Source organism: Corvus hawaiiensis, chromosome 3, assembly GCF_020740725.1.
Source record: "Corvus hawaiiensis isolate bCorHaw1 chromosome 3, bCorHaw1.pri.cur, whole genome shotgun sequence".
NCBI lineage: Eukaryota > Metazoa > Chordata > Aves > Passeriformes > Corvidae > Corvus > Corvus hawaiiensis.
Genome location: NC_063215.1, coordinates 2,077,642 through 2,100,078, shown reverse-complemented (window position 1 = coordinate 2,100,078; position 22,437 = coordinate 2,077,642). Strand labels below are relative to the sequence as shown.

The 22,437-nt window shown below is 46.7% G+C and overlaps 1 protein-coding gene across 3 annotated transcripts in view; it reads right to left on the bottom strand.

The window, feature by feature from the left end:
* Window positions 1–21,308, bottom strand: part of EXTL3 (exostosin like glycosyltransferase 3) — a 136,186-nt gene extending 114,878 nt beyond the window's left edge. For 2 of the 3 annotated variants that reach the window (XM_048296351.1, XM_048296350.1), the window contains exon 1: window positions 368–601. The gene's annotated coding sequence lies outside the window, so the exon portion shown is untranslated. Of the gene's footprint in view, window positions 1–367; window positions 602–21,222 lie in introns of those variants that run through there. The other variant, XM_048296352.1, reaches the window with a different exon arrangement.
* Between the last annotated feature and the right edge of the window lie 1,129 nt (window positions 21,309–22,437).

Sequence of the window (22,437 nt, the reverse complement as noted above, 5' to 3'; positions counted from 1 at the left end):
GCCCTGAGGGATCCCCCTCAGATCCTCCCCAGCCCCGAGGGATCCCTTTCACCGCCCCCCCCAACCTTCAGGGAACCCCGCTCACAGCTCCCCCAGCCCCAGGGACCCCTCTCGCAGCCTCCCCAGCCTTGAGGGACCCTCGCTCACAGCTCCCCCGGCTCTCGGGGACCCCGCGCCCCTCTCCTGCCCCTCAGGGACGCCCCAGCCGAGCCCCCCCCACGCCGCCGCTCCAGGGGGTTTCCCCCGGACTGTACCATTCCTGCCTTACCCGGCCCCACGGGCTGCCGCGGGGGGGGTTCCGGGGGGGATGTTACCGCTCTCCCACCTTCCTCCCCCTCTCCCCGTGCGTGGTACGGTCCGCTCCTACCTCTCGGCGCCCTCACTTCGCCCTCCCGGCGGAGCCGCGAGTGGCTGGGGGGGGAGCCATAGCCGCTGCCTCGTCTTCCCGCTCCGTCCGCCCTCCCCTGCTCCCCCCCCCCACGGGCCGGACACAGTTGGTTTATTCCGAGAAGCCGGCCGGTCTTCTCCCCTTAAACCGCTGGGTCTCGCACGTCTTCGGCCATTTCCGACCGAACCGGCGGAAGTTACCGAAGTGGTGGCGGAACCTAACGATGGGGGGCGGAGATAGCCGAAATGGGGGCGGAGATAGGCGAAGCGGAGGCGGAGATACCCGAAGGGTTGAGGGCGGGGAGCAGAGAGACTCGCCTCCGGAACCTGCCGGGAACAGCCGAAGGTCCCTCAGCTCGGCTCCCGCCACTGCGCACGCGCGCCGCGCCCGGGCGCTTTTTCCCGCCTAAAAGGCAGGCGCGCGCCCCTCTGTACCTCGCACCCTCCGCTCCCCTCATGGAGGGGTCGCCATGTTGTCAGTGCCTGATGCTTCCTCGAAGGGGCAGCCGCAGTCCGGCCCTGTGGGCACACAGCTCTATGTATCCCCCTAAAATCCTGTCAGAGTGTCCTTATGGAGCTCAGTCAGTCCATGCAGTGCTATGTATCCTCCAAGAACCCCATGAGGATGCCGCCATGGAGCTCTGTCATGCCACAGCCCTATAGTTATGTGGATGCAATGGTTGCCACTGACCCTGTGAGAGCTGTCCAGGTGCCTCCTGGCAAAAGGGGTTAGGAAAACAACTGTATTGTGGGAAAATGATCAGCAGATACTAAAATACCACTATGGTTTGGAGTTTGTTACAAAATAACATCCAGATCCAAGCCGGAGGGTTGGCGTGAACAGCATCAGTGGTTAAATGTTGTTAAGTTAGAGGAGCTATGTAGAAATCAGTGACAAGTACCAAACATAGAATGCAACAGATGGTAACTGAAGCAAAAGAGGGGAAAAAAAGCAATGAAGAAATAAATGTGGGGGGGAAAGGCAAGTAACAGTGCCAGCATCTTCTCACAACAAAACCACGTCACACAGGTCCAGTCCCCTGTTTATGCATTCTAATTTTATATATTAGGAGCTCCATGAAAGGCATTCATATTTATAGCAATCAAATTCCACCCCAAAACACACAATCTGACAACTTTGGGGGAATTAGAGAGTTTTTCACAGGAAGAAATGGGGGTTTATCTCCAGGAATAAAAGAGGGTGGTGTGTTTCTGGCCACAAAGCTCCAAGAATCTCAGCTTTAATAAATCATGAGCACTTCAAAATGGCGAAAAACCACTTTTCCATCGCTCTGCACTTTTTAGCAGTCATTTACACATGTGTAAAGAATGCAAGGAGAAACTAACTTTTATTCTGAGATGAAAAACCAGCGAGGGTTGAGGCAGGGGCACAGGTCCGCCCTTTGATAAGCAACACAAAATCCAATCTCGCCGCAGGGAACATGCTGTACAGAAGGGCAGGAATAGGCACTGCAGGTTCAAAGGCTCAGAGAAACAATACTTTTTATATTTTATCAGGACAAAAATTTTAAAAAGACTATGACTATCACACAGTAGAAAGACTAAATTAACATTCGAATCATTGAACACACCCACGTTGTCCTACCACACACATCTGTTCCCACTGTGCCACGGCTTGGGGTTTTGCATTCCACCCTGATCTACCTGGAGCTCTGCATGAGGAAACAGGGAGACAATCAGTCCCTTCAGGTCCTCACTGAGGAAGAGACACCAGTGGAGAATGTGCACTTCAGGACTCAACTCAAGCAACAATTCTTCTCCCAGCTACCAGAAGAAAACAAGCTGCCAGGATCAGCAGCCAGTCTGACAAGTCTCCCTCTCAGGAAGTGTTATCAAGGCTATTACAGATTATATTGACAGAGACACCTTCAGATTTAATCCCCTTCTCTGTGTGTTTCCCCTTCTTACTCTTAACAGGAATTGGTATTAAAGAGGAGTTTTCAGCTTCCCTTCTAGCAAGTGAAAAATGCACTACTCTGCTGCCTTCTGTTTATCCCAAAAGAAAAATTACTGTATTCAAATACCCTCAATTTCCAAACTTTCCTGCCATCCGGGCTTTTATTTTCTCATACACATTTAAAATTTCCACATCACAAATGGATCCTAAAGAACAGAGTCTATAACCTGTGATTAATAATAGTTTAAACAAGAAAATAAGTTGCAGATAAAGTTGCCCAACACTTTTCTGGCAAGGAGAAGCCTTTTATCAGCTTCCAAACCTGTTTTCCCAAAGGAACAGACTCAATTCACAGTGCCAGTCCTGTTAAAGACTCGGAAGCTCCATGGTGACCTTGACCTGAAGCTGACAGGGTGGAGGACTGCAAACACTAATCCTGCTGTACGGAAACGTGCAGATGTAAAGCAAAGCCACCTAAAAAGCAGCCGCAGTTTAGATCTTGGCCTTCCGTTCAACCTTTAGGAAGAAACTCTTCCCTGTGAGGGTGGTGAGGCCCTGGAATAGAATTCCCAGAGAAGCTGTGGCTGCCCCATGCCTGGAAGTGTCCAAGGCCAGGTTGGACAGGGCTTGGAGCCCTGGGATAGTGGAAGGTGACTCTGCCCATGGCAGGGTGTGGCACTGGATGAGCTTTAAGGTCCCTTCCAACCCAAACCAGTGTGGGATTCTGCTCACAGAATCATTTCTTTAGACACCTCTGTATTATTTCAGGCTGGGAACCTCCCTTATATTTATTACCTTTGAACTTACCTACACTTGGCAGCTGCAGCTGAACGCAGTCAGTGCCATCACACCTTTGTGTCCTTTCCACGTAAATAGTCCCCACTTTCCCTCTTTTCCTTACCTGCACTACATTCCCTCCTCCTAATCTCCCTTCCTCCTAAACATGTATTGCATCCTGGTGTCTCCAACCTGCTCTAAATTACATTGAGTCATTGCAAGCAGGTATTAAGGAGTTTCAGAGCCAGCTAATGCACATTTCCGTGGCACGCTTCCATGGCCTGAAATAAACCTCAGAAAAACACGGAACAACAATGGCAGGGAGGACCCTGGGCTTCCATCTTTTCCCTGCTGCAATCCTTCTGGTACATCTTTTTTAATCTCTTTGTCCTCCCTTCCACAGGAGACAGTACCAAGGTTGGACCATCCACGGATTTTACAAGTTTCGTGGAATGTTTTCAGACCGCACTCTTAACCTCAGACACTTCTATCGGATTTCATAGGATTCAGCCACTTTTTAGCCCCAGGGTGCTGTAGGTGCTAAATAGATTATCTACATCTCTCAGCCACTATGGAGCAACTACACAGCAAAGCTCAGTTTTTAATCCTGCTGAGACTCCGACTGCTTTTGGCCATCAGGTATCCCATGGCTTCACGAGAGGAAATGTTAATCTGCAACGCTGGCCAAACTCCAGCTTAGGTAATTATATTCTGGCAATTTACATTTTCCCTGCAGTTTTTTAATGGATATGGAAATTTTTTTTCTTCCCTTACTTTATGACATAAAAGCAGTGGCCTGGTCATGCTCCTGCTGTTAGAGCAGCTGCCAGGCTTCACAGCTTAAGTAGCTGCATTTCAGGGGTAAGTGAAGGCATCTCAGTACAGTTAAATAAAACCCTTTGAAGACCCCATGGGCACAAGGAGTATTGTAACAATACACCCCACTGCTGGCCATAAAGCATGGAAAGGGCTGGAACGTGAAATTAATCACCCAGGGGCAATATCTGGCCTAGGAAAGGAAAAGGAAGGGACACAGAGACATAAAGGCTTTTTCCTCCCAAATCCTAATTCTGCTTTGGACCCGGTGCAGCCCCAGCTGGGATCCAAAGAGCAAACACAATGAACTGTCAGCATCCTGCGCAGAGGAACCAGTTCCTGGTGGCAAAAGAAAATAAGCTTATAAAAGTAGTGGAAGCTTTTGGAAAGATGCTGGAGGACACTGCCTGGTGCTTAAATGGGATGAGGAAAATAAACGCCTGTTCCCTTGCTAATGAGGGCACACTTGCTGTTTTTATTTTTCCTGGCTTTGTAAAAGAAAAACCATTGGGCAAGAAATGGAGTAGAAGTTTTTGTTTGGGGTGGAATATTATGGATCACACTCTGAGTACATCGAATTGCACTGCCACATGTTTGATTAGGGACAAACATTCTAGATAAATTAATTAAATGACTGTATTATCATAGAATCACAGAGTGGTTTCGGTTGGAAGGGACGTTAAAGATCCTCTCATTCCAAGCCCAAAACCACAATGTTTTGTTTATAAAACCATTCATAACCATTCTATGTTCTTTTCTTCACAAAAACCTTTCTAAAAGGCTAATTTTCCTATTTCAGCAACACCTATGTAAGTTCTGAGGGATGAGGACAGTGGTGACAAAGAAATGGAGAGATACTGGATGGATAGAGACAAGTGTAGCTTTCCCTCCTCCCCAGTATGTTCCAGATCACTACAACCAAAAGCTGTTACCAGCACTAGGTAAGTATTTTTCACAAGTAGTTTGTTGACCAAAATATGGTTTTCCCCATCCCCAAAATGACCAGAAATGAATTTCAGTGTGATGGGCCACTCCTGGCTTTGGTGGAGCTGGACATGGCATAAGTGGGTGAAGGTAGAGGGAGTTTCCTTCCCCTTGTTCTGTAACAGCTCGCAGTAATTCTACACCGATCCAGCATCAAAAGAAATTATCTAAAACATATCTAAATAGAATTTATCTACAGAAATAATATTTTAAATCCCATTAAGAGACTTCCATATTGCAATACCCCTGGAAATTTCATGGACTCCTAAGAAAGACAGAATCCAAAGCAGGAAGCAGCAGCCCAGCCTGGGGACAGCCAAGCAAAACTCCAACTGGGTCTTGGCAATGGCTGAGTAACGGCACAAAATACCAGCACTGCCTCTTTCCTCAAGGCTCCTTCTCCTTCCAAGCCCTGCTGCACTAAGGAATCAGCTGCATTTCTGGAAAATTCCCTTGAATTCCTGGAGTATTACAGCTAACCATGCTTCCCCTTCATCTCAACACAGATGCTTTGAAGTTTTCCAGAGATACCCAAGGAAGAAGACACATCCAAATACCCAGACTAGCCCCAAACTCCACCCTGGAACAGATGGCGGGATACTAAATACAGACACATCTGGTAACCACTGGTATGAAAAAGCTGGCAGGCATCAGCTTATTCTGCTCTACTAAATATTCCATAATTTGAACTTTATTTAAACAGAAGTTAAAAAGAAACAATCATTTTGCTTGTCTATAACATAATCCCCAAACACCTACATATTTAAACTGTGGCACAGCTCGGGCATTACACTCTGGCCTACCAAAAGCACTTCTTTTTTAATTAAGCACTCAGCACTGTCTAAACTTAAATTAAAAGTGACTGCAAACCAAGCAGTTGGGTAAAGTACAAAAGCATAGTTTTCAGCGTGTGCTTTGTTGCACCAGGCTACCAGACTCAAGGCTGTGATGCTCCAGCTCTTCAGCTCACCCTCGAGTCCACAAAATTTGAGGGTCCTTGACAAGCTGCCAGATTGCTGAGCGTGCTTGAAAAGACTGGGGGAGCGCAGACTCTGCTCACGCAGACCTGTGTGTTTAAGCCAGCTGTTCCATTTGTCCCTGGGTTCAGCTCCCACAATGTAAAGCAGGGATAATTCTTCCTTGTCAGGAAAACAATCTGTTAGAAATTATCATCATCATGTGCTAAAGGCAGCTGGGAAACACGTCTGCAGGTGGCTGGGGAAAACACCCACCCTCAAAACCCCCCACCAAACTCAGACCTTGAGCCTGCACACTACCCATGGTCACCCCAAATGCACTCCCAAAACTCCATTTAAATAATCTTTTGGGACATTGTTCCACGGTTCTTTCTGTGAGCTGAGTGAATCATCTGTGTCTGCTAAAAATCCAAAGCGATAGCAGGCATAAAACGATCTTTCTGGATTAGAGTCACTTTGGGAAAAGGCTGTAAAAGGCTGTCTGCTGGGACTGTGCTGGAGGTCCGCTGGAGACCCCACCGTTGAGTTTGGATGTGTGCAGAGAGCTTTTAAAAATGACTAGAGAGAAAAAGAAATACTCTGAGGAGCTCGCTGATAAGGGAGTCTTAAATTCCAGGTCTAGAAGGAAGAACAAATACCAACAGTGGGGCCCTGTAAATCCGGGATGTAAGAGCCAACAGACCTCTGAACAAAACAGGCACTGAGCAAATGAGAGGTGATTCTGCAGGAGACTTCTGGCAAATAGTGAGGATGCTGTAATAAAAGCTGCTTGTGATCACTCAATTCAAGCCTATTTGCCACAAATTAACTCAGTTTAAGCAAAATAAAAGCAGGTCTGGAAGGTTTTCAGTTTCAAAAAGTTGAGGTAATTAAGCGAACTAGTTTGAGAGGCTGAATGGCTGAAAGGCTCCACTAAGACCTTGAAACCAAAAAAGAGAAACCATCTGCCTTTGCATCCTGAATAGAGAATGTGAATAAGAAGCACAAGTAGGAAGCGAGGAGAACACACTGGAGATTGGAGATAGTCAGGGTCAAGCCCCCTGTCTGAACAGAGATGCTGCTGTTGAGTGAAGAGAGTGTGGGGGTGAAGGGAGGGTGAGCTCTGACATCCCACAGCCACGTTTGAAAGTGCACCTGAAGTTGTCCTGTAACCACAGTCATCCCCTACTTCCAGTGTCCCTCTGGAATCATGGAGACCTCCAGGCAGAATATCCTTGCTTAAGGATGGAGGATGGGGAAGGCTCAGCTCTCAATGACAGACAAGGCTGGAGAACTGAGGCTGAATCAAAACATAAAAAGCATGGAAACACTGAGCACAAAGTGCCCATGAAATCAAAGTTACACCATGCTAAAATAGCCTGGCACTCATCTTTGATAAAATAACCATGGCCTTCTGATAAAAAAGCACTTGGTCTTATTTATTGGGATTCTAGCAAAGCAACCAGAAATCTGGGGACTGTTTGTAAATGGGGAAAACGGGGATCGATAACGAGAATGCCGGGATCGATAATAAACACTTGCATGGCTTAAGTGCTGCAGGTTTTTTAAAAAGCATTTTACCAATGATAAATAACAATAAATAATTGTCAGCATTTTGAGTACAATCTATTTCAAGGCCTAACTTTACTGTACAAAAGGCTTTAAATTTTAAAAAATAGATATCTAAGCAGCACAGCCCTGCTGCCAAAGCCAACCACTAAAATAAGGAAGCAGGTGGCAGCTGCTGCTTTTTCCCAGCTCAGAAGGTACTTCCTCCTTTCCACAGTTCACCCAGTTCAGTTATTAGTGCATTACAAACAGAGCAACCCACTCCAACCTGAATCATAATGAAAATATTTCTTAAAATGTAAACCTTCCTTTTTTGTTTGTTACCTGCAAGATCCTTAAGTGTATTTGCAAAAGCGTGGGACAGGAAATCCAGAGTCTGATCCCTTAATACTGAAGCCAACCACATTGCATAATCCCATTAATACATTTATCAGGCTCCATCTTCACAGTAATCAGGTTTTTAGCCCTTTACACAACTCCCATTAGAAGGCTTTTCCAGCACCTCCCTTGGTTTGAAGCTGTTCTGCTCTTTTCCAGACTAAACTTTTTCAGAGTCTTTTGTTCTTGTGCCAGAATTGTCATTTAACTTCAATAACTCTTCTCCCTCTCTGGTATTTACACCAGTGTATTTATCGAGAAAGAATCTAATTTTTCTCTGCCTTTTTTTTGTCACCACCTGACCATCCAGCTTCCTTTAATCATTTTGGGAACCAGATTCCCTGTTATCCAGATCATTTCTAGCAGATGCCCTCCCCTGCACCTTTTCCAGCTGGAATCAATCTTTCTCCTGTGGACAAGGAATGCAGAATGCATTTCAAGCAATGCCTCACTAAAACCTGTTGCAGTGGCATTTGCATTTCCTTGTCACCAGTGGGAATAATTCAGTTGACAAATGTGATCCCAGAATGTATCTTTATCATCAAGACATCAGAATTATCCTGTGGTTGATTAATACATTCCAATTCCCACACAGAACCCCCAGCTTTCTATCAGAGTTTGCATTATAAGAACTCACATTTGCTTACAGACAAATAGTCCTATAGTCAGTCATTCTTCTCCTAGGATCTCCTGTTTTTCCTCTTTTGATGACACCTCCAAATCCCATTAATTTCTGCTCTATCATTAGTCAGTACCTTGATTAAGACCAGGCTTGGGACCAGTCCATGAGGAACACTATTGCTAACTTGCCTGCCAATCCTTTTTCAACCATCCTGCCTTTTCTGCCTTTAATACAGGATTTATTGATGCAAAACAGGAGCAAAATACTTCAATTCTGATTGATTTAAACTCTCTTGCTTTGCATTTTTTTGTTTTTTTTTTTTTCCTTAACGAAAGGCTGGTTTTTGCTGGTGGAGAACAACAAAGGCATATTTCTCCATAAACCAGGCCTTTGCCTGAACTGCAAAGCTGTCCTATTTTTACAGTTGGGCATCTGTAAAAATTAATAAACCATGCAAGTCGACACATTTGATGTTAAAAATGGTAAATGAAGTTTCTTAATGACTAGTCTGACTTTTTCATTGTACTTAGGGTTTATGTCACAAATTTAAAAAACAATGAAAAAGACATGTCAAACTCATAGTTAAATAAAATTAAGCTAAATGTGCTGAATGCATAGTTTAAATTAAAACAAACTGCTTTATTGTACAAAGAAATTCTGCAACCTATAAATAGAACAAATTTCTATCTATTCAGCATGTCTTCAGGTTTCCAGAACTTGAAACAAAATTAATTTCTATTCTCATGCAAAAGAAGAGCTGATGCACAAGTAAAATGAAAAGTGGCAAAAACAACTTCATTAAATTTGAATTAAATTAAATCATTTTCTTTCACCCACCTGTGAAGGAGAGGGCACTCACACAACCCAAGCACAGCCACTGTCCTCCTCCCATCCCTCCTCTCCCTCCCCATAAATCCATGCCCACACAGGAACTGCAGAAACAGGCTGACACCACCACAGAACTCTGAAATCCCACTGGCCACAGGCAGCAAAGCTTCTCCTGGTGCTAGTGCAGCCAGACAGAGCTCAGCGAGAGGAGCAAACTGGAGAATAAACATGGGGATCACTCCAGCTGGTGTGGGCAGGGTTTGACCCAGCTCTGCACATCCACTGCTGCAGATCAGCAATTGTCCCCAGCAAACATTACCTCAGTACCAGCCTTACAAAATTGCTTCAGCTTCCTCATCAGAGAGGAAAGGAGAGAAAGTAATGACATTGTCCAAGCCTTCTTCATTCACCAGTCCTGAAGCACTCTGAGATCCTCCAATATATGGCAATGCTTGTGTTTAATCAATACCAGTGTAGGCTCGCAAGAGTGCAAGAGCAAACAACCATCTGCCCTTCCAATTACAGCAAAGTTTCACTAAAACCACTACGTATGTCAAGATTTAAATTCAATCAAATTTAAAGAGGAAGAAAAATCCTCCTTTTCTCCTACCAGTGACAGAACAATACTATGCTCTGCCTTTTTTTTTTTTTTGGTAATTAAAAATAGGCTGAACTTTAGGAGTATAATTGCACTAGAAGCAGTAGAATAAAGTGCATCATAAAAAGATGCCACTGGGATCAGCTGAAGCCAAGAAAATTGAAAACATTTCAAAGGAACAAAGCCAAAAACACAGAACCAGATTTAAACTTGGCATGTGCTGTGGCAGGAGGCCAGTGGAAGCAGAACCTGCTGGGGGAGTGTGGAGAGGGAAGGCTCCCTGCTGCAGCCCACGGGTTAGGTGTGATGGGCCAGGTAAGGCGGTGGCACAGCTGGCACACCTGGGAGACATCAGTGAAGCAAAGCCCACTGCAACTTGCTGGGCTCCATCCCGGCGTGGCTGAGCTCAGCTGTGAAACATTCTCATCATATTAAGCCATGGCATTAATAAACACTGAACTGTTATACACCACTTGCCATCTTCAAAGAGCTCTAAACCCAATGACTAATTCTCACAACCACCTCCTTAGGTGCAGGAACTGTTTATAAAGATGAGAACAAAGGCAAAATGGTGAAGTCATTGGCCACAGCTCCTAAAAAGCAATTTTTTAAACCAGAGGAGCACAAGGCTGAAATTCAAGGCTCCCAGTGACACAGCCCCTTCAGTAGGAGGAATTTCCCTTGTGTTTCCGTGACAGCAGGACACATCTACCACCTAAAACACTTGTCCCCAATCCTGAAACTTCACATATAAAGTTACTTCTCTAATGTGTGTGAAACTGATTTTATATCTTCTCTGTGCAGGCAGGGAGCAGCAGAGGAAGCAAAATGGGTGAAGTGATGGTACAATGGAGATCAACAGGAAGTTTTGGCCACTAAACTTGCACTTCAGCTGATGTGGTTTAACCAAGAAAAAAAAAAAACACCTAGCAAAGCCTCCTCACTAGAAGGCTGGTAAATCACAATTCCTAGATTCTCTTCTTCCTCTCAGTTTTTCCTCCAGCAAATAAAATTACTTTAAAATTTACAAACAGATTCAGCTTTATGGCAAACTCTTGGAGAAAAGATGCACAGAGCATCTCTGTTACCAATGCTCAGCTCAGCGGAGATCTCCAGGGGAGACCAGAACTAAAAAATATCTTAACAAAATGCCAGAAACAAGAATAAGTTACTAAAGGGAAAATAAACCCAACACACTTGTGTTTCTAAGCACCTCAACAACATTATCAATAAACCCAGATGCAGCCTTCACAAAAGCTGCAGTGACAATCAATTCAATGATGGCACTTCTGTAATGCCCCTATTTGACTCTAGAGCTGAAGCAGATAAAAAAAAAGATTGGACTTCCTTGGTATTTTTATGTTAATCTGCACAGCTTTAGGAAATTGTTGCGACTCAACTCCAATTCACTCTGTGCAGTCAGAGCCATTCAAGTACCTACCAGCAATTTTCATAGCCCTCGAAGTCTATCTCATAACCTGTCATCAACCCAATGCTTTATCTTTCCTGAAAAAACCTGTCAGGAGCACCAGGCAGGCTCCCCCTCGGTTCAGATAAGCAGAGCAGACCTGACTCATCCTCTTTTTTTTCCCCTTTCACCTTGATTTGTATTGTCTCCTTTACAATTTATTTTCCTGCAGAGCACAAGATCAGGCTACGTATATGTATAATGTGTGTGCAAGGGACAACGAGAGAAAGAAAGTGTTTTTAATCTCCACCTATCCCTCTTTCTAACAGTTCCTTCTGCTTCATCTTCTTGAAGGTATTTTAGCATCAAATTCAAATGAATTCTCTCTTTCTCTTACTTTTGTTGAAAGAAAACAACAGGACATGTGAGAAACCCAGGCAGAAGGAAATGCTTCCTGATCTGGAGAGCTTGGACTTGCTCAAGCCTTTTGCTGTGTTTCTGCAGAAAGCAGACAAGCAGCTACACCTCACTCCGGGCTATATTTGCCCAAACCGCCACTGCATTTAAACTGAAAACCAGTTTTATTGCAAATAGAGATGGGCATCCACGGGCCTGAGGTCTACCAGGGCAGCAAAGGGCCCCCGCTCTGGCTCCCGTTGATAGATCCCATGGAACAGCTGGAAGATCTCCCTCCCTCCTGGGGACTGTCTGGTATCCACTCACACAAGCTGGCGCAAGCTGGCACTACACCCCTCCCTGAGGCTCTGTGAGTACCCGGGCTATCCCTCATGCCTCACTGCCTGTTTTTCATGAACTTATGCAACCTTCATTACCCTTCAGCCCAGTGTCTCTTTGTCAGGCTTGCATGAAACAGGCTGGCAGGTTCAGAAGTTGTTGGGGTGGCACAAACATACGGGGTGATTGGGTGAGATTGAGGCTCATTTTGTAAGACGACAACACAGATGTTGGTTATTGTGTCATGGATCTGAGCAGAGATCCCAAGCAGCAAAACAACTTAAAGATTTAGGTGTAAGCACGCAGAAAAATCAGTATTTGGATGAACTTGGGAACTGCCAAATGTCTAAAATACCACACTGATAAAGAAACCCCCCAGCCCAGCTTCTTGGCATCAGCCAGCACTAGAATGACACTGCCACGGTCCCAGGGCAGCTGAAGCCAGACAGGACCACTCAGAGCAGAGTCAGAGGCTGCACCACACTCCCAAACTGCTTCGCCAATTAGACTGAGGTTGCACCACAGGCAAAGAAAGAACAGAGCTGAGATGGACCTAAAAGTTCATCCCTTTACTCCAGGCTGCACAAAGTTTTACTTCAGTAATTTTCTTCCATAAATCCACCTGAAATTCTCCAGAATTTCTTCAGATTATGGTTGTCAGGCCCAGGTCAGTGACAACCCAGGTAGAGAAAAAGCTCTATCTCATCAATCCTTTTAATTCTTTAAGCCTCTCTTTTCACCACCATTGTGATGTTTTCCTTTTAATAAGGCCTTCAAGGCAACATGAAACACAAAAGAGCAAGGAGCAAGGAAAGTCCTCAGGTGGTCAAAGATTCATTACAACAGACAATCATTCCCTTTATCCTCTCTCCAGCCCCCACTTAATTGAGTAGCCTGATAAATTGATGAATTACAGTTAAATGATCTTGCTGTGATGCCTCTTGCTGATGAATAAAGAATATCCTGCCAGAGTCTCCTGCTTTCAGGTGATGGATTTGAGCCCAGGCTGCAACACAATTCCTTGTGACTGACAACCTCAGCTATTTTCACTCTTAATCTTGATAATATTTGATTGAATAAATCCAAGGTCATAATTTCCTAGGTGGATAAATTGTTCAAAATATCACCAGCCCTCCAATTACTTCAAACTGCGTCAAGAAAAAAGGTGAAGAATATTCATATAAGAGCTGCTGAGATTTCAGCCTCATGGCTGGGAAATATCTACACCCAAAACAAAGCTTTGCTGGAGCATGAACAAGCAACTGTGGAGTTCCATTTGTCATCTCACGGCCCACAGCCCTTTTCCTGCAGTCGTCAAACCTCAGGGACACAGACCCCTGGGGAGTGACATTGCTCATGTTCAGTCACAGCCCAGCAGATTCTTTCTTTTTTGTGTGACAGTTTGATAGGAAGCAGCTTGGCTGAACTGGAGTGATTTCAAGACGTGGGAAGCAGGGAAAGGATAACTATTAATTGGCATCATTTTCTTTCAGCACATACAAACATTTTCTAATAGGGGGAGCCTTCAAACTCCTGTGCTTGAGCTTTAGTGAACACTTTGGAGATGCAACCTGATTTTTCCTTCCCATTTTCTTCTTCAAGAGGCAAAAATGGGAGCAAAAACTTCTGCACCTTGGCTGCACAGAACTTTCACACAGATCTCTGCACAGCATCAGCTGGATCGAAAGACGGTGTGTCATTTGTGAAATATTCCAGTCCTTTATTGTGCAAGCTCCTAATTATTAATGTCTAGGCTCCGTATTTCTGCAGTGAGATTTATGATGTAGCTCAAGGTGGTGGATTTGAACTAATTTTCCCTCAAATCTACTGATGGGAAACCACAGAAGTGCTTTTTATCCCTTCAACTTCTGTAGTCTCTGGAGTAGAAAAACCCCAAGGAACAAACGAGCCCCTCAAAAGAGGAATCTGAGGTGAAAATTGTCCTTCTCTGCCTCCACCACCACCACCACCACCACCAGTGGCAAAAATGTCTTTTAAACAGCTCCACACGTCCCTTGTGGGCAATATAGACAGATTTTAGCAAAATTTCACTGTTGTATCTGGTTTTAGGGGATATAAACTGCACTACTGCAAGCCTCCTTCCATCCCACTGAGGCTTTTCAGACCAAGTGCAGAATGGGGACTGCAGCAGGAACAGGACACAGCTGGTGCCCTGGAAAAGGGAGAAAAGAGGCAAGTGAGGCAGAAGCCAGTGGCCACACGTAACTCTTGCAGAGGGAGCCAGAAGCTGTCCCCGTGGAACAACAGCAGGAAACTGTCACTGAGCTGGCTGTGGCCTGTCACAGAGCTGGGCATGGAAAAGTCCTGCAAGGGAGAAGCAGAGAAATTCTGGAAATAGAGAGTTTCACTTCTGCATGTGATTCCCACAGCAAACTGAAAGGGAAAGAGTTTAAGCCCGGAAATTAAGATGGTTTTGGAGTTAAAAGCATGGCTGGAGAGTCAAATGAAGTTAATCTCTTTTTTCCAAGAATAGGATACATTGGAAAAACACGTAGAGTGAGCAACCAGCACCTGGACTGATGGCACACGCTGCTCTTACTGGTCTAACAGGGCTTAACACAAACAGCTTGTGCTCCAAAAAACACTGATATTTATATAGTCATATGTGTATACATGTGCATATAGACATGCTGGTCACACATAATGCAAATAGAAAATAAACCCACAACATCTTCTGGCTCCAGGATGTGGGATTTAAAAAAAATAACAGTCTGCACGTGCTACAGCAAAAGTTGCATTAAAATAAGCACTGCTGGTACCAGTGAGTTATAGATGCTTGCAAGAGGTGGGATAAAGAGATTTCACCATGTTTCGTTCCCTCAGAGGTAACTGCACTCTTATCAGGAGATGCAGGATATGAGTCTCTGACACTGCTCTGATTCATGCTCTGGAATAAAGCAGACATTTGATGGCATCTGCATTGCTGACTCAATTGCGTATCTTCGGTGCTGATCTTGTTGGTGCTGGGAAAAGGGATTGGGAGGGAAAAGTGCTCTTGTTGCCTGCATGCAGGCAGCAACACGGCCACTGCTTTGCTGTTTGCCTCAGGGCCTCACTGGTAAAAATAGGTAAATAAAGAAAATAAATGTGTTCCTGCCTCCATCCCACATCCACCAAGGCAAGGCTTTCAGCTGGTTTTCTCCACCCAGACTTGGCAAAGCAACTTCAAGGAAAAAAAAGAAATTCCAACTGCTCCGCTTTCGGAATATATTTGAAATTAAAAGAAAGTAAACCTTGCCTCGTCTTCTCCCTGCGCTTTACTCCCAGTCAGTCTCAGAAAAAGGTGGAAGACAAACATTTTCTTGTTGAGGCTCATTCTAACTCCATGTGGTTGTTTCCAAAGTCTGGATTTATTTAAGTTTCAGCTCTGACACATCTAATTTTCTTCCTTCTGGGGAATAAACAAGAAGAGCAGCAACCCAGCAGATAATGAAACAGATTCTCCTCCAGCTCTACAAGTAGAAAGTTGAAAGGTGGCAAAGAAGATAAATGAACACCTTCAAGGGTGCTTAGAGGATGGGAATGGTGATTTCCAGCAACTTCTGCCTCATCTGGTGCTCTGGCAGCCATTGGTGAACATTCACAGCCCCACGTGCCAGAGCCAGCACGGGATTGCTGCTCTTGTTCTCTTCCTGCCCTGCCTTCCTGCCCACAGCTGCGATGGATATAGCTGCTCAGCCTCTTCTCACAAAGCAAGAGGGGCTGTGACACCTTCTGTGCTTAAAAGTGGGTGATTTAGCAAGAAAAAGACCTGCAGCTGCATGTTATAGAATCATACAATCCTATAGTGGCTTGTGTTAGAAGGGAACTTAAAGTTCATCTTGTTTTAACCCCCTGCTGTGGGCAAGGACACCTTTTGCTAGACCAGGTTGCTCCAAGCCCCTCCAACATGGCCTTGTGTGGGTCTTCATCCCCATGGAATGACCCAGGCTGGGTTATCCATGGTGGACAAGGATAACATGGGAGACAACTCTCTATGCCTCATGTCCCTCTTGGTATTTCATTCCTCAAGGGTGTAAACAGGACCTCAGGAGGGTGAGGCTGAAGGTGCTCTGCTGGAGACACTGTCCAAGAGCAAGAGCTTTCCCCTAGCACCTCCTCCCAGCCTGGCTCACTGGAGCCCATGCACTTGGCATACACAGCGTCCACACTGGCTCTGGAGAACTTTGGGATGAGCCAGGAGGAGAAATGCCCCACAGGCTGCTGAGGCGGCCAAGACCATGCCAATTCCAACTCCCACCTTCCCACCTGGCCTGTGGCAATGGCCCCACCAAACCCAAAAGCTGAAAGAGCCAGATGATTTACAGCAAACAAGAACAGGCCCAGGGTTGACAGCCTCAATGCCCAGCGCCAGGGCTAAGCCTCCTTTCCAGGGAAGTCGTGTCTCGTCAAGCCTTGGCTGAGCGCTGGCCCAGGCTGCGGCTTGCCCAGCTTCCCGGGGCGCCCTGGCTGGTGACTAATTACCCATGACTAATAATCACCTCTTCCCTCCATCACGGCACTTCTGCTGGCACCCACTCATTTGGCACAAAGCCCCTCGGGTTCCCTTCCCTCGGTGACCCCACTGCTCCACCACACATGGACAGAACTAGTCCAGAGTCATTGCGGATGGACAACAAGGAGCCTCTCACTGAGCCTCTTGGTTTTTGGGAGCTACTACAACCACCACCAGGTGTGCCTGTCTCCAGGTGTGCCAAGCAGCCAACCTGTGCCCCCCTGCATTCCCATTGGGAGCTCCACTGAATTTTCCCCATCCCAGTTCATCTCCACTCTTTAATTAATCACAAACCGAAAATCAGGGGAGGGCGGCTGTTCTAGGACAGCAGACAGCCATTAAATAAAATATAAATACCTCATCCATACTTAACATCAGGTTTGATCTACACTGTTTTCCTTTCTTTTTTCAAGGTGATGTGCAATTTCTTTGGTTGCATTTTGGGAAGGGGAGGGCTGACTTACTGCATAATCTCATTTTTGATCTATTATTAAATGCCTGGTTTCTTTTTTCTTTTTTTTTTTACCCTTTCTCTAGGAAGCCAGAAGCCCCAGCAGGAATTACTGCCAGAAAGAAAGGTGAACTGTGAAATGAAAGCTGCAAGAGAAAGAATTGCTTGGGCTTTTGTTTGAAATTTTCAGAGTTTTCTGATTTTTGGTTGGAAAAATCTCAGATTGGCAAACCAAGGCCAGAGCCAGGACTCAATGGAAGTCTGGGACAGGACCACAGCACATGAGGGCAGTGGCACTCAAGGCAGCCAGGAACGGCTGATTTTTTACCATTCCGATTCCTTCTGAAGGTGGATCCATTCCTAAGGCCACGCTGGAGATGCATCAGAGTGGAGGAGTGATTTTCTTCACCCTTTTTGCCTCCTTCCAGCCCCTCTACATCGCTGGGAGCGATTTCTCCTTCTGCTGTGTTTCAGAAATAAGGAGTTTCTCCTCATTTGGCAGCAGGACACGCTCCCACCTCCCAGCCAGATGAGTTGAAAGCAAGTGTGGCTTTGCTGCCAGCTCCTACTGAGAGCTGGACGCTCCCCTGGCCACGCCGGCCACTTGGCTGGCCAGCAAATGGTCCCCTTGAGGAGCCACATGTCCAAACTGGGTCCCCCAGCTCCCCAGTGAAGCCTCTGCTCTGGCATCTGGAGCTGACACAGGTTTGTACAGAAATCATCCACTGGCAGCCCCAGAGAAGGGCAAATGCTTGTTAGCATTTCCTATTAATTGAATTAATTAGTTTAACAATTTCCTGTTAATTTCCTATCATAATCATTGCCTTATTAACTAATAGGAACAAAGCCATCATTTAACCACCAGGAATGCAACTCAGTGACAGTCCCAGCCACCAAAGCTATTTTTTGGGAAAAGAATAGTTTTTTAAGCGCCTTTGTTTTTAAAGAGTGGCCCATGCAAGCAGCTGAAGGTTTTGCAGCTGAAGTGGACAAGTTCAGACCCATTCTGAAGGAAAAAGCATCCCTGGGCCACATTCCATAGAAAACTCTCTGTTTTTTCCAAGGGAATACAGAAAGGGCAGGGAGGTGACACACAGCCCAGAGAGCAGCTCCTTCTCCTTCTGCAACTGGACATCCCAGTACCTCTTCTCTGGGAAAATCCAGTGGATGCTTGGGGAAGAAATCCAAGAAACGGCACATCTGGAAAGAGCCATCCCTGGCTGGGAGCAGTCAGCAGATGTGAACATCCATCCGACAGCCACCAGTGCCCATCACTCCTCAAGCATTTGAAGGGCCACCAGGACCTTTCCTGGTCCTGCTACAGGGATCATGAAAGCTTCTGCTTGACCATTTCCAGGCATCTGCTTCCAGGACCCACCAGAGACCAACTAGAGATATAATAAACACAAACTCTGGCGTGGGACTGGAAACCTTTTCCTCATTCCCAAGGGAGACAGAGAAATAAAAGAAATTAAGGAAGCAGTTGTGAACCTTCAATTCCAACTCACCCAATAATCACAAAATCCTTTTTGGGAACCCCAGAGACCAAATTACATGAGAGCAGATGTTCCCTCACCTTCTTATTTTTGCTGGATACGACTGATTCAAGTTTCTGGGCACCAAACCAGTTGGAAAGAGTCTGTTCCCAGAGATGTACGTCTGCTGAAAACACCAGAGCTGGATGTCACCGTGACATGAGGGGTGTATGCGCCACCTTCTTTCTCCACCTCCAGCCTGAATCCCATCCTGCCTTCCCTTAAACTCAGCAAAAAGGAGCCAGATCAAAGCAACTGTCTGCATTTGGCTTTATCTGCTACAAAATGTCAAACTCTTCAACAGGAATTGCAACATTTCCATCCTCCCTCCTTCCAAAGCACGAAGACTGGTATAAAGAGGCCAAAAATGTATCAGAGAAATGAAAGCATCACCTACGCCAGCCACAAATGGACTGAAGCTGGAGGTCCCTCTTGGAGAACAAAGGGTTCTGCAGAGGAAAAACGCACCTGGATTTCTCCACGTTCCCTTGCATCACCTCTGAGTTTGCTTCCCATGCAACCATTAATATGAAAATGTGAGTGCACGTGTGGCGTGCTGGAAATATTATGACTAATGGATGGAACCAGTTCAGCGTGTCAAAATCTTCCCTCTCTCCCGATGTAGCAGCATTTCGCGTGCACTTGAGACATTGGCACCTACATTTCATCTGTTTTCTTATAAGAAGATGGAACACATGTAATGAACTACAGTGATTTTATGTCTCACCAGCAGATTCTGTGCTGGCAGTGCTGCAGAGGAGCCACAGGGCCCCTCAGGCCCATTGCTATGGGATCAACAGGCTTGCATCCCCCCTTATTTATTTTGAAAGAGTACATCAGGGCACAAGACATCATTTGATTTTTATTTTTTCTCCTGCTAATACCCCATTTTTCCCATCTCTGGTATTTGATGGCACTGGGCTGCATCTCCTCATCACTCCTGCACCCATCCTGCATCCCTGAGGCTGCACAGGCTCTTCCAGCAGGGAGAAAGCTCTTGCTCAAGGTTTCTCTGGGACCATTTAGAGTCTCATATCAATGATATGCACCAGCACCTCCACCCCTGAAATCCCCTGAGCCCTGAGCTCCTGCTTTGGACAGGCACATTCCCATGATCACTGGGACAGCTGGGCTCCAGCTCCCAGACCTGGCCAGGTCTGCAGCAGTGGGGATGGGCAGAGAAACACTTCAGCACCTTTAGCTTTTACCAGAGATAAAAGTAACGGCGTTTGTCCTCCTTTGCAGCATCCTTTCCCTCCCGCTGAGCAGCGCTGGCCGCGGAGCCGGCACGCATCCCCGGGCAGAGCGCACGGCTCCGGCTGGCGCACAGCGCTGCCAGGTCAGCCATGCTCACACTTTCCACGTCTGCAGCATCTCAGCCTGGTGCTGAGCTGGAGCAGAAACCCTGCAAAGCCCCTTCCTGCAGCAACCGAGGGGAGAGACGCCCAGAGAAAAGCCCGAGGGAGGCAGAGCACAGAGCAGCCTCTGCAGGGAGCGAGGTTTGCACGAAGGAGCAGAAGTTTCTTCGCTCGGCCACTGAGACACGTTTGAAGGTGCAGGTTGGACGGGGAAACATCTGTGGCTGTAGGGAGCCCAGACTGCCCAGACCAGAGTGGAACACAAAGAAACCCAGCTTCCAGCATGATGAAATACAAGTTTATTTGCTTTAGCCCGGGTCCAACTTCCCTCCCTGGCTTAGGAAAAATTTCTTTAATGCTGCTCTGGCTGGGGGCTTTTGTGCAAACCAGGTTTTTAACCAACTCAAAAAACAATTCGAGAGAGATGGTGAGTCCTGAGCACCCAGATCCAGGACACCAAGGGGGACCCGAGCAAGGAACCGAGACCAGAGCATCCTGACTTCTCCAAGTCCTTTTGCTCTGCCCACACTCTCCTGGTTCACATCCCAGACACGGAGTTAACGCAGCCATAGCTGAACGATGAGAGGCACCACTACACCGGGGCTGCCGAGATGCCTCTTTAAGGAAAGCCAAAGCCATTCCTCTGCTCTCGGGGGCCACTCGCCTCCTCTCCGACCATTCCCGGCTCTCCCTCCCTGCAGGGATTTCTCCCTGTGGCACAGAAGCCCTTCCAAAGCCTCCAATTTTCCTTGCATTCCCCATGGCCCAAATTGCCAAACTCGAACACAACTTTCACCGGGGGCAGAGGAACCCCCGCCCGCTGTTTCAACGCAGCCGTCACATGAAACCTAATTTATGTTGCACCATCCCGGCGCAGCAGGAGAGGAGCCGGTGCCACCCCAGGGCCACCGACACGAGTTTCCCCGAACTTTGGGGACCTGGATGAAAACCCACCCACCCCACCTCCCCCAAGAAAGCAGCTGCCAGCTCAGCCAGGGTTCATCCCACTGGAACAACCCCCAGCCCCAGGGACATGCCAAGCCCCAGGGGCATCTCCAGCCCGGGATAGGGAGGGGAAAGGAGGAGGAGGAGGAGGATGGGTCCCCTCCAACAGGGAACCATCCCGGGAGGGGCTGGTGCTGCTCTCGAGCTGAGTCCGGGGTATCCCTCCTGTGCGGCGGGGAGTGATTATAAAGTAGAATAAAATAAAGAAATGAAATATTAAAATAAATGGGGGGAAAAAAATAATGAGAATAAAAGCTAAACCAATAAACTAAAAATTAAAAAATAACAGAAAATAAATCCAATAACATAGCATAACATAAAATAAAATTAAATTAAATCATATCCTGCCGCCCGAAGTGTCCCGGGGAGCGCAGCGCTTACCTGGCGGAGGGGCTGCGCTGCCCCGCGGAGCTCCGCGCTGTCCCTGCGGCCGCAGCCCGGCGTGCGGAACCCGCGGAGCCCCCGGCCCTGCTCGCTGCATTCTGGGAAGCGGCGCCCAAAAATGGGGGCGCGGTGCCCTCTGGTGGCACCTCCTGCGTGTGGGGTCCCCTCGGGTGGGAAGGGGCGGGGGGGGCCCTGGGACCCGCAGGGTGATTTGGGGTTCTAATGGGGTGTGTGTATAAATGTGTATCTCTGTATGTCTAGGTATGTATATGTGGTTATATATATATATATATACGTGTGTGTGTATTTATATATATATATATATGTATGTAATTTTATGTATATCTGGTATGCATGTATTTTATGTGTGTGTGTGTATATATGTATGTATGTATGTATGTATATATTTGTGTATGTGTAACAGAATCCCAGAATGTTTACTTTGGAAGGGATCTTAAATATCACATTGTTCCACCCCCTGCCATGGGCAGGGACACCTTCCACCATCCCAGGCTGCTCCAAGCCCCAATGTCCAACCTGACCATGGACACTTACAGGGATCCAGGGACAGCCACAGCTTCTCTGGGCACCCTGTGCCAGGGCCTCCCCACCCTCACAGCCAGGAGTTCCTTCCCATTATCCCATCCATCCCTGCCCTCTGGCAGTGGGAAGCCATTCCCTGTGTACTGTCCCTCCAGGCCTTGTCCCAAGTCCCTCTCCAGCTCTCCTGGAGCCCCTTTAGGCACTGGAAGGGGCTCTAAGATCTCTCCAGAGCCTTCTCTTCTCTGTGTCCATTCCCAGGCAGAACCCAAAAAAGGTGTCTTAAAACCCCCTCTATAAAATAAGTGGGAAGCACTGGTTTGAAGAGGAAGGGACAGATGTTGGGGCACATCAGCTCTTGGGGTGAAACTCATGGCTGGAGGTGCAAGGTTCAGAGTATTCTCCTTGTTATGAGACCTTATTAGACACATATAGAATGAGTTATAGAGTTATAGAAATGCATAGACTGATGGACTGGAAATGTATAGATTGATGGATTATATGTACCCATGGGTGTTGCAGGAAGATGTGGGGCCAGGGTGTGTCTGGGGCTGTGACCCAGAGTCCCCAGACCCAGCCCTAACACTTTCTGCCCTGCTTTTCCCCACAGACCTTTCCTCTCCTCTGTGCCCAGGCTGCTTGGACAGGTAATTAATGCATCTCAGGTGGGTA